Raw genomic sequence first — 14,504 nt, forward strand, 5'->3', positions numbered from 1 at the left:
TTATTTATTATTAATTATTTTTAATATATTTTAACAATAATTAACTTTTCTTCTTTTCTTTTTCTTAACAAAAATTAGAATAAAATCAAACATATTTTTTAGCTTTTCATCTTTTACTCTACAGTGTAATTGTTTGCAAGAACATTTAAAAATTTCCAGGCATTATTCTTCCTTGATGTAGTAAAAGAATTCCAAAAAAAAAAAGACCAAATTTAATCTATTTCACATGCATTTTATCTATTGATTAGGCTAACTTGAATTGGGGTTTTATTTAATAATCTATTTTGATGCATCACATTTTTTAAACATGATGAGTGAATAGAATTTGAAAATTTATTTCATTCGGGTTTAAATTCTATATGATATAATATTGAATGCAACTTCACATTAAACAAGGGTATTTTTTTGGTCAAAGTTGTGATAAATTAAACAAGGTCATAATGCTGAGAGAACTTAATACAAGCATAAAATTTATTTGTTTGATTTGTTTGTGCAAATTGATTGTAGTATGTCTCGAAAATCTTGCAACAGATTATGTCCACGTGCAACATAGACAAGGTAAGCAAACAAGTTAAATGGAAAATGTAGAGGCATCTACAAGGCACGTGGATTGTTAGCTGGGTTTCTTTCTTTGGTCAATAAATTATTTGTTTTTTTTATAGAATTTTGTTTAAACATAAATTGACATCTCAGTTCATTGAGTGGGTACAATTAAGTTTATGACATTGAATAAAATGGTTTTCTGTTTGAAGCTGAAAAAATCGCTTTCATATAATAATTGTTTAGAAATAGTTTAATGAGTCAAATCAAATTTAATGTATATTATATAGTACTGAAATTATTATTTTTTATTTTTTATATTTCCGGTTCAATAAATTTAAATTATTTTTATTCTTAACTTAGAAATATAAGTGTAAGTGAATAATACTTTGATTAAGAAGTTTAAATTTGGAAAAAAATTATTCAATCAATGTCATTTGACCAATGATTCTAACCTCATGTCTCATAGTATTTTATTTATGCATACAATACAATCATAGATATAATTATCATTAAAATACAAAATAAAAATTTTATAAATATAAATATTTGTTTATTTTGAATAAATTTAAAATTTCAAAAGAAATTGACAATTTACTTTTTACATTTTTAATAGGTTTTATTTTATTTTTAACTTTTTAAATTTGATTCTATTTGTAAGTTTTAATATAGTTTAATTTTATTCTTACTATTTTACTTAATTAGGTTCAACTTTCTATTAGTTATAATTTTCAAAAATTGAATTTATCTTTCAACTATTGAGTTTACAAACTGCAAAATGATGGCAATAACACTATAAATTTTTACTAATTAACTTGCAAAATGATGGCAGTAACACTTTAAACTTTTACTAATTAACTATCATTATGTGATTGCAAAATTTGTTTTAAGACAACAATAATATATTTTCTATACTAGTTTTCTTTTATTTTAAATATTTTTATTTATAAATTTAATAACAGATTTATAATTTGAATATATTAAGCATTTGTTTTGAATAATTAAAAAATTATTTTTAGAAATCAATAATTTTAATAAGACATCTTATTTTTGTATAAAATTCAATTCTTTTTAATGTTAATACTAATATATAAAAGTTTCACTTGTTCCAGGATTTCATATACAAATATTCCACATCAATTGTCAATATTGAAGGTATGTCAAATACTTCCACAAAATAGTATTTGTTTTGCAAGTTAAATGGTTTTATGCAAATTTATTACATTCTCAAAATTTTGTTCATTTGCATGCCATTGTCATATATACAACATATTTTTCGTTTTCTATTTGCATTCCATTGTTAGTCATAGAACATTTTAATTGTTAAATAGTTTCACATAATAGTCTTTTTCCTAAAACATAGAGGCAAATTGTGTATTATGATCTAGGATTTTAAGGAAATATTGTTTTCTCCATTTGTGTTATATAAAGAATGTTGTCTCGATTGTATTTACAAGTACTTTTTTAGGTAACCATAAATCATTAAGAATATCTATATACACAAACATAGCTTTCTAGAAATATATTTACATACTTTACCATAGCATCAAAAATAAAGAAACTGTTCACCATTAGTATACTTATAAGCATGTCATCAAGTAAGTTTGCGCTCAGCTTTACAAGAATTTTGAAATTGTCCATGACAATCTATAATTTTTTTGCATTGCAGGTAACGAACTTTGTAGGTAACAAAATTGGTGAGTAGACAATAAATTTAAGTGCAGTATATAGTGTTCAGTACTCATAGTGCCCAAAACCTGGAATTGAACAATTGCAATTAATTCTAACTTGACGATTTTAAAACAGAAACCACTGAGCAAAAGGAAAATCAACAAAACTTAGGAGTCATAGAAGTCAAAACATCTCAACATATGATGGGTGCCAATACTTGTGACATTGACAAAGTGTTAAAAGACAATGGCCTATGTCGAATTACAAATTTCAAATACAACAATGGCGATTGCTTATTCGATTCTCTAGAGTTCCTATTACAAAATCGATTCACCTCCATAGAATTGCGAAATGGTGTAATTGACCATTTCTTAAACTGCCTTGCAAGATGCGAAGCAGAAGCAATCAAGTCATACAACGATGAGATCAACCCTGAAAGTTTGCATGAAATGCACCATATTCGAGATAGAAACACTTATCTACAACGCATGCGATTGTCCGCAATGACAACCACAAACGAAAAAGAAACAGGACTATGGGGAGATATTTTTTGTATCCATTGGATATCAAACTGGCTCAATATACAAATATGTCTTTGGTCAAAAACAACAGGAAAAAAGTATTTGCATTTCAAAGAATTTTCAAACACAAAATGCTATTCTTTACTTTTTCATGACACAAATCCACTTTCAGGGCATTTTGAGCCACTGTTAGAAATAGGAAATGAAAATACCAAATACACACAAAAGCTAACACTGCGCACATTAAAAAGAACACTTAGAGATAAGATTATGCCTTCGTGTTCTACAAAAAAACAATTGGAACAAGTCCTAGCTATTAGTAATCAGTCAGGGCAACATATTGAACCTCAACAAAGCAAAATGGGTAATATGACAATAAGTACAAGAGCAAAATCAACCAATACAAACTCCTCAACAATCACACTTCGTGAACTAAAAAAACAAATTAGAAGTGAAAAGCTTATAAATATTGAAGCTGCCAACGATTACAATATCCCCAAACCAATAGCAATCAACCCATCATTTCAACGAAAAACTAATAAAAGGACTAGTTCACTGTCACCAGTAGGAATTTTTAAAGACAGAATACAAGATACTCCTAAGTATACTTGTTCAATTTGCCTAATGTTACACTTTAAAAAACAAACTAGGGTATTTAAAGACAAAGAAAAGAACACTTATCAAACTCTATTGCAATTTGATCGTACTACAACAGGAAATACAATATGTCGAACTTGTAACAATGCATTACAACAACATGTGCTACCAAAATATTCAACACCACACAATATTCGTACTAATAAACCATTGCAACATGTACAACATCTATCCCAGCTAGAAGAACGATTGGTCTCACTAAGAATTGCATTTGCACAAATTTGGGAACTAGGCCATAGAAGACCACAACTAGGCTTGATCGGCTCGATAATTAATGTCCCAGCAAATATGGACATAATACAAACAGCACTACCACAATCTATTGACAGCACAACAACAATTGCAGTATCGCTAAAGAGGCGCTTGGAGTACAAAAACGCATTCCAGAAAGGAATGGTGCGCCCAAACCTTATAATGCAAGCTTTGTTTCAACTATCAAGCACACCACTTTACAAATTACAAAATGTGCAAATCAACAAAGATTGGCAAGCCATCGTACAACACAATTCAAATAACCAAGAAACCATACAAATAAATAATACTGATACTGACACAGATAGTGACATGGAAGAAGAACAACCATCAGAAACTTTGATACATGGATTCACTGAATCTAGGTGCATACACCAAATGCAGGATAAAATACTAGAAATTGCTCCCGCACAAGACAATTGTCCCATAGGCATTTTCCAAGACAAATATGCTGAAGAAATGAACTTCCCAACACTTTTTTTTGGCAGCGCGCGTGATGATGACATTACGAAAAGGTTTACATACCAAAAGATTGCACAATGGGAACTCTTAAGCTCACATAGACAATTTGCATATCACACAACTAACCTGTTTTTCAAAACTGTCAAAGTCCTTATACAACAAGTCATCTCAACAATGTGGGTAAGAATACGAAAAGGGCAACTTAAAGGCAAAAAGCTAATTGCAAAAGATGTCAAAGAAAAGCCAAACCTAGAAAGAATGCTAAAATCAAATATTGGTTACATTGACTTTAAAAGAATTAGAATTTCTCCAGATTACACACATCAGCTAAAAAAAAATGTCTTTGCAATGATCTGACAACTAGGGCCACCAACTTTTTTCCTCACATTCACTAGCGTGGAGCAAAATTGGGAACCCTTGATGACAACTCTTCAACAACTGCATGATTTACACTACTCAAAAGTAGATGAACAAAGAGACATTACTCAAATTGGAAACCATAAATTCCAACTTATTAAAAAAGATCCAGTGACATGTGCACGATACTATAGGCATAGAATAAATGCAATGAAAAAACTAATACTATCTGATAACAGTTTCTTTGGAGACATCACTGACTACTTCTCAGTAACTGAATTTCAAAATCGAGGAAATGAACATGACCACTTCCTCATATGGACCAAAGATGCACCAATCTACGGGAAAGCCACAACTAAAGATATAGTGCAGTTTGTTGATAAGTACATTACTTGTAGCACAGAACATTTAGACAATTCACTAGCAAGTTTACATAAGCATCACCACACAAAGCAATGCAGAAGAAAGAAAAAGACAAATTGTAGATACAATTTCCCATTTCCACCAATGCAAAACACAATGATACTTGAACCATTATTAGAAAAAAATGAAAAAATAATCTCAAATTCTACAAAAATATATTCCACATTGCAAATACAAAATTATGATGCCTCTTGCACCGTGCAAGACTTCTTAGATGAAATCCAAATAACTGAGGATGAATACATCCTAGCACTAAGGTCAACAATCCAGAGGCCAACGTTACTACTACAAAGAAAGCCCTCACAAATATGGAACAATAGCTTTGCCAAACAAATGCCCTTGCTATGGAACGCAAATACAGATGCACAATTCATACTAAATGCATATGCAGTAGCAATGTATTGCAGTTCCTACATTGCAAAAGTTGACAAGTCAATGACACAAGCATTCAACAAAATATGTCAAGAGCATCAACATGAAAACATAGATGCAATACAAATGATAAGGAAACTTGGCAATGCACTACTAAACTTACAACAAATGTCATCACAACAAGTTGCCCACATTGTCCTCTCCCTCCCATTGAATAAAAGCTCACGCAAATGCATATTCATTGACACAAGACCTGATGATGAAAGGACATTTATACTAAAACCTCCAAAACAATTGAGAAAAGAACTAGATGACTCTGAAGATATTATTTGCAAATCTCTGATGCACTACTACATACAACGACCACCCACAATCGCTGCTATTTGCCTTGCTGAATTTGTTGCTACCTATAACAAAGATGGCACCAAGATCAAGCAAAAAGCAAAACCAAACATAATAAGGTTTATCAATTACAACAAACATATTGACATAGAAAACTATTGTAGAGAGAAACTAGTGCTATATGTACCATTTACCCTCAATGAAACCACACTAAAAGATAATTTCCTCTCATGGGAAAGTGCATACACACACCATGAGAAAACAATACTAACAAACTGTGCAAAATTTACATTTACTATTAACCCTGCATGGGGCGACCTTGACAAAGCCATCAATGAACTCAATACAAAAAATCTTAACGATGTCCATGTACCAAACAAATTCAACGAAGAAGAGCTATACGACATAGGACCTGATATCAACAAAAAAAGCCTCAAAACTACAGATGCAGTTGTCCATGGTCCATTTGAAATTGCAAAGCACACACAAATCATTGATAACAATGAATACCACAAATTAAGACAAATGCTAAACATAGAGCAACAAGCAATTGTCAAAGACATTGCCATTAAAAAGATGAAAAACATGCAAACGCCTTTGCATTTATTCCTCACTGGCGGAGCAGGAACTGGAAAGACATTCACGGCAAAAGATATCTACCAAACACTTCTCCGCCTTTACAGTGCTTCCATTGACAATGATCCAGACAAACCAAAAGGACTACTCACTGCATATACAGGAAAAGCAGCATTCAATGTTGGTGGAACTACACTACATTCAACATTCCACATACCTTTCAACAAATCAAACTTTGTACCACTTAGCACTGACACTCTAGATACAATGTCAAAACACTTCAGCCAATTACGCATCCTACTAATTGATGAAATATCTTTAGTTGGCTCAACATTCCTCCGTTACATAGACAAACGTTTACGTGACATAATGCAAACACCCACAACACCCTTTGGTGGGTTGGACACAATATTTTGTGGTGACCTCTACCAAGCACTACTAGTACTCGACTCCATTGTCTTTGAAAACAAACCAACTGCTACAGATCTGTTGCCATATAATTTCTGGATAGACAATGTCAAGTGCTACCCACTAACAAAAACTATGCGACAAAAAGATGAAACTTTCATCTATATCTTAAACAAAATGCGTGTCGCTACACAAACAAGTGATGACATTGACTATCTTAATCAACATTGCTTAAAGGAACCACCAATTGACCCAACACTACCTCACCTCTTCTATAGAAAAGTTGATGTAGACAAGCACAATAATAAAATGCTAACAAAACTCCCAGGAGACACAATTGTCCTCAATGCATTGGATGAGCAAGAAACCAATATAGACACAATTCGTTTGTATGACCACACAACTACTTTGCCTTCCGAAATTCACGTCAAACCAAATATACTAGTTGAAATATATGCTGGCAATTACAATACTCAAGATGGCCTTGTCAATGGATCTGATGGAATCTTCAAATTATATACAAAACACAATCACATTGACATCATTTGGATTGATTTCAATGACCCAACAGTAGGAATACAACAACGCAAAAAACTTGCACCCTATTACAATCCCACCATTCAAACAAACTGGACTCCAATACTCTGTATAACTAAAGCAATACAAAAACTAAATAAACATCCACACACTACAATAAGGAAACAATTTCCAATTCAAGTTTCATGTGCACGTACTATACATCGATCACAAGGACTTACAATGGATGCTATGGCATTTGACCCCACTGGCATTAAACAACATGGCTTAACATACACAGCACTATCACGAACTAAAACACTTGATAAATTATACCTGATACACCCATTGACTCCAGCAAATTTTAAAGTTAAAAAAAAAGTGCACATAGAAATGTTGCGTCTACTTTCAACTGCACAATGGAATATTGACAACAAACTTATTTGTTCCAACAACATTGACCACCTGCACATATGCACACTAAACACACGTACCTTACAGGCACACACACTGGACATACTCAATGACAACATCTTAATGTCTTTAGACATCTTGTGCCTACAAGAGACACACATACATCCATCTCAAACAAATCCTCTAGCCAACCACTTTAATATGTATACAATGTATAATGTCAATGGAATCTCAACATTAACAAATACAAAGTATCCTATTTCCAAATCCAAAACACACCATTCCACTAATATCGAAGCAATTACACTAACAATAATATTATCAACTACACAACTAAACATTTGCAATATTTATGCAAAGCCAAATACTCCAATTACACAAATTACAACAATTATTGATGAAATACTAAACATCATAGACCTTAATACACTACTCTACATTGTTGGCGACCTCAATATTGACATGTCCACACAAACCAAATCCAAACAAGTGCTTGAGAAACATATGCAAAAGTACAATATACATTTACTCTTAAAAGAAACGCACACCATAAATAAGCCACTAATTGATCACCTATGGTCAAACTCAACTACTAACATATGCACCATTAATAGGATGGAAGCATATTGGACTGACCACCTCGCAGCTATTCTAACAATTCACAATCCTTAAAATTCAATCAATCCGCCTCAAACAAGCAAAATTCAACAAAAATTTTCACAAAACTCACTTTCCCAATACAGCACTCACAATTTACAACTTTTTTTTCCTTCCCAAAAATACCCAAATAACATAATCATTACTCAACACTGTACTATTTTTCTGCAGCATTACGAATGCAACAACATACAACAATAGCACCAAAGTCTGAGATAATGGACACTAACACAAGCAAAAGGTAATATACATGCCCTATCTAAATATTACACATTCTCTTTTTCCTTACTACTATAGTACTAATACTCTTCCTTCTTTGCACAGGTCCAAAATTAACAATGAAATTTCATTATCAATCGACGACCTAAACGCCAGAAAAGCTGGAAACAATTTTCAAGGAGATGTTCTTGTCATCTACAAAGCAACATTGGACAAAGTGAACAAGACTAGAGAAGTTCTTCGTGCAGACCTCACAGATTTGAAGGGTGAAATGACAATAACTCTCACTGTCAGCAACAACTTACTACACAAATTTGAAGACAAAATCATCGTAGGCATGGGCCTCTCTATATCAGATTTTGACGTTGTTCCACGCACTGACTACGACAGAGGCGATTGTGACTGTGTTCTTCTCCTCAAGGACACAAGCACTCTTCAAGTAATTCCACGTATTTTACATGACTACAACTTCATCCCAAACACCACAATCAGGCACTTGCTAAATAACACAAGTGACTATCCTATTGGCACAATAGGCGCTTTGGTAGTTGCAGCAAAGAGATCTGGTGTACAATATACTTTGGAAATAAAAGATGCACACAATGATAACGCTCAGGTTCACAGCTCTCACACTTCTTTCCCTTATCTCTACTTTTTTTTCAAACCAACCTCCATCATTCTTTACTTTCCCTTTACGCACCATGCTTATGTATTTTCTCTCCTATTTTGCAGCTATGGATGAATGCCAACTTCACACAACACTATTTAGAAATAGAGAACAAACTACAAAGTAATGAGCTTCCACAAATGTTGTTCAAAAACATTGTGAAAAGAACTGATCTCAAAAATGCATTCCGCACAGGCATTGCTACATTCATTTGTACACTCAAAGACAAAAGAACATTGCAAAAGCTAACAGCACTCATCGAATCAACCAACAAGGTAAGAAAAACCAAATTTTACACAGTTCGCATGCCTTTTTTATTGTTCCACAGTTTGCATATGTTTGCCAACAAACCATCGTCTTAGCGGCTATATAATTGTTTCCTTCTTATGGTTGCAGGTCATAGGCAAATTAACTATTACAAATGCATTCTCCAACCCCTTCATTGCTTTTTGCACTGCCTGCAAATACAAGTTTGACACATTCGGCATGCTCCATGGCAACACTGCCTACTGTCCAAAGTGCCAAAAGGACATCAAACATGAATATTCCTTGCACCTTAAGTCAACTCTCACAACAGCTCCTGACCAGAAAATCAATTGCATCATAGAGAAGACTATAGCAATCCAGCTAATGCCCACTCTACAAGAGTTATCACCTCAGGATTACATAAACGAGAAATCAAAAGTGATCGAAGTTCTCCTTGACTTCTCTGCCCAAGGAGAGTTCACTCTCAACCAAACAAATACAATCATCCACACTTCTGCCACCACACACTGATCTAGAAACATACAACACAGGTAAGCAGTTGCTCCTCCTTACAACACCTTCATCAAATAACACATTCCTCTCCCCTTATTCTCAGATTTACCATCTTACACTTCTCTCTCATATTATTAAATTTTGTCTACCCACTTTGTAGGTCTCCCACTCTCTGCTACAATCTCAATACGAACACAGCAAATGCCAGCAGCTACAACTTTTATAGCATGAATTTTGACTCCACAAATTAAGAACATTCATGTCTTCTTATTTCACTGGAACTAAAAATTTTCAGCAAATTCTATGATTAGCTATAATTAAGTCTGCTATTGTATCTTTCAAATCATGTGACAGAAAGCAGTCCTCTATGTTTGTATATTTTAAAAAGTACAGCTATGTAGCCTACTACTTAGAATTAGAACAAAGTGGAGTAATTTTGGATTTCACTGAGCCTTTGCCTTATAATGGAAGATGACTAACATCAATAGTCAGCCTCAGTTGTCTTAAAGATAAGTTCTTCTCATTTGCTCTGCATTTCTGTAAGATTATTCGAATTTACATATCATCTACTCGTATGGCTATTTCAACCTTTTTCACTATTTGTTTTACTTTTTATCTCTATATTATGATGTAGTGGTGATTTTAGTTATTTTGTTATCTTCTTGTTTCCAAAATTTCCATATATTGATGATAAAGTTGAAGTCATAAATTAGGCTATAAGTTCAACAATTCTAGTGTGCTGATTTCTTTAAGTGTGTTCACATTTTAGGCATGGTATCTATGGATTGGTATCGTACGATTAGTCTTGTGACAGATAAGATCAACACTGAATGAGAACTGTAATACATTAATATTCATGCGGTAAGCTGACAAAATATAAAAAGATTAGATTAGAGATATTAAACCCATGTTTAAACTTAATTATTCGAGTGGTATTCATGATAATATAGAGCACTCTGGACATAATGGGAAGTCTAAAGATTCTCATCTGGCCATGTTGCCCTCAAAATAGATCCACTTCTTGTTCAAAATAGAAACAAAACTCTACTCCCTTGTTGATAAATAACAGAATTGGTTAAATAACAGGGCACATATGTGACTTCAGAACACAACTCAAAAGGTGGAGCCATATTTTTTAGAGCAGAAAAATTTCTTATCAAAACCCAAAGAATTAGAAGTAAGAACTGAACAATACAACTGATTAAGGTGTCCACATGCATTGAAGTTTTAGCCCTATGGGAAGTCTACGATCACTGTGAAAACAGTCTACTAATACTTTGTCCGCTGTTCCATTTTTCACAAAACCAGTAATTTGCCTTACAGTTTTGCATAGCTTTTGTTTTATCGCATGGTGGTTGAATTTGCAGCGCTCAAACCCTTCTGTGACCGTGCCTCATTGAAGCTTCTCTGTGAACCTTGACAGCTCTTCGCAAGAATTGATGTGCTAAAAAAGGTTATCAAAGATTTTAATTTGAAATCCTAGACATTCAGAATACGTGTACCAAAGAATTGAAAATAATTGCACCTGATGGTGCCAAGTGCTTTGCCCTAAATTTAGTGTAAATTTTATTAAAATTAATATAATTTACATATATTCCAAGAAAAAGATTAGAATCGAAGCCTTGGTATACCAATTTTAATTTTAGAATATACCCTTCCATTCTTCCTTGGTCTCCAATTTAGTTGTTAATGGTTTCAACTGTTTCCAATGGTTGCTAATTGCTTTCATTTCTTGTGGTACCATAACATTATGGTTTTATCTTGCTCAAAGCTTTATTTTCCTGTAGTATTATAATATTCTGATTTAATCAAATGACATCGATATATATTACAAAATGGTTACATCAATGCTAAAAATTTGGCAGATCACAATAATTTGACATCTTTTCAACAATTTTTCAGCTTTCAGCTCTGTAGGAGCATTTGTCAATCGTATGAAACTCTACTGAACATGTAAAACCCATCTCCATGCATCTAACTTTTTTCACACGTACTTTGTGCTTTGGAAACAACTTGGTTCCTGATTTCAATTAAATTGGTGTTTTTTTTTGGTATTAGTTTTTATTAGATTTCTTGTATTTTTTATTTTGGATTAAATTAGTAGATATAATTTAAATTTTGTTTACATTTGTAAGAACATTGATTTATAAATTCAAAAATTTATAATTACATTTTAATTTTAGGCTGATTTTTTAATTATTAGTTATCAATTTAAATGTTAAATATTTAAATTAATTTAAAGATATTATACAAAATAAAAAAATATTTCATTTGTATCATTCAAAGGTTTATGTAGGGACTCTAGAGAGTTACATGACTACTTGAAGTTGTCAAAATTGTTAAATCATTTCAAATGGTTAATAGTTAAATAATTTTCAATGATTTTTACTAAGGACGATATCCTTTACACAAATACTCTCACAATATCAATACTTAACACCAAGTTTTCAATAGTAGGTTTAGATGCCTAAGGAAAATAAGAATATAAAAGCCAAAGACATCGATGTTGAATCCATAGGTCAAGCTCAAACCCACAAATCAAAGATTGAATTTATAGCCAAAAAATTACCCAAAGACACTATAATTGTTAATTTAATACTTGTCATCTAATAGATTTTGAACTTAGAATACAAAGACAAATCATGAGCATGGTTTGTTAAAAAATAATTTAATTAACCTTCCAATTTATATAGTTAAAATTTCATGGTTATTGCTTGTTGAAATAATTTTTTAATGGTATTCTTTAATTTTTGAATTAAGAATATACATTTTCGTTGACAAAAATTTGAAAGTTTTGAAGTTTTATTTATTTGATTTCATGTTATTGAAAAGAACAAGTTTATCAAAATGATATTAAAGTATATTATAAATTCTATTGTTATACATTTTATTTTTCTTACATTTATACACTGATTATTATTAATGTTAAATCTAATTTATGAAACATTAAATAGAACACAAGTTATATTAAAAGTCCATTCAACTAGATCTAAGCCTTTCACTACTTTCCCATTTCCACTCTACCATTCACAATTCTAACATTCTAACATTAGGCAGGAACATGACGCTACGCGTCTCTTGTTATTAAAAAAAATTAAAGAATACATATAGTTGGTAGTTGAATGTTTGGAGATGTGTAGATATATGAGATGCAATATTAGGAAGATATTGGTGAATGCGAGATTTTGATGATTAACTATTTTTCATATCAATTGATGTTTTTTCAAGTGTTAGATCTTGGTGTTTATGGATTGTCAAATCTCATTGCATCTTGGGTGGGAGTTCGCAATAACTACCACAAGTAATCGAAACTATTATTGATCCAAGGTGTGGGTCATCTAGATCCCAAGGTGGACCCACACACAAAGTGTTCAAATTTGATAACAACAAAGTGTTCAAATTTGATAACAACAAAGAATGGAACATCTTATAGTTTAATATCACATTTATAAATGATAGCAAACAAGATCTAATACAACTAGTGAATTGGAAGTAAGCAAAACTTGTTGCCAAATCAATAAAAGCACCTTAGCAGCTAGTTGTTCATCCTCTAGATTTGATAGGATCTCACCATTGTTTGTTTGTTTTGCATTACACTATGCAACTCGTACCCCTATGTATAAAGGACTATAACTCATCCAACTCATTATTTGTGAGGAAAGAATTAAAGTATGACATAAGAAGTTCTAATTCAAACCCACCTTAGCAGCTAGTTGTTCATCCTCTAGATTTGATAGGATCTCACCATTGTTTGTTTGTTTTGCATTACACTATGCAACTCGTACCCCTATGTATAAAGGACTATAACTCATCCAACTCATTATTTGTGAGGAAAGAATTAAAGTATGACATAAGAAGTTCTAATTCAAACCCACCTTAGCAGCTAGTTGTTCATCCTCTAGATTTGATAGGATCTCACCATTGTTTGTTTGTGTTGCATTACACTATGCAACTAGCACCCCTATGTATAAAGGACTATAACTCATCCAACTCATTATTTGTGAGTAAAGAATTAAAGTATGACATAAGAAGTTCTAATTCAAACCCATTGGATTTGCATTCCTTATGTTAGAGAAAAGGCTATGAAGTGATTCATCACTTTGTTGATAAAAGATATTTAGTGTAAAAATTATTTCTTAGAAATTCATTGAGGTTTTATGTCATAAGACGATCCAACATACAAAAGAGTGTTTTGTATAGGCAACAATTTACACAAATCACTAATAAGGATGATGGAGGGAGAACTAAAACAAATTTGACTATGAATGGTAAAAGTTTCATGTAAGAAGTTGTCAATGTGAGCCAACAAGGCTACATGTAACACATTTCATCTATTAGAAAGTAGCAAATGAAATGCAAGCTCTTTTAAAATGTTGCAAGCACCTACCTCTCAAGAATATTTCTTTTTCAATAGAATGATAAGAACACCATGGATTGTTGATGCATTGATGTTGAATGTTGCAACGCCAATTGAATAAGTAATAATAGTAATTTGGATGGAGGAGCAGAACTAAAAGTGCATATCTAATTCTATGAATCATGTATGATTTTCTAGTGTTTGTGATACCTTGAACAAGCATTCAAAGTGGTGGTTGCAATCCCATGCTTACAAAATGGGATACAATATATAATATCAAAGGTGGTGTATTATCTAGCTAATAGATTAACTAGGTCAAAGTTTCAAAGTTTTT

The sequence above is a fragment of the Cryptomeria japonica genome, chromosome 3, assembly GCF_030272615.1.
Source record: "Cryptomeria japonica chromosome 3, Sugi_1.0, whole genome shotgun sequence".
Classification (NCBI taxonomy): domain Eukaryota; kingdom Viridiplantae; phylum Streptophyta; class Pinopsida; order Cupressales; family Cupressaceae; genus Cryptomeria; species Cryptomeria japonica.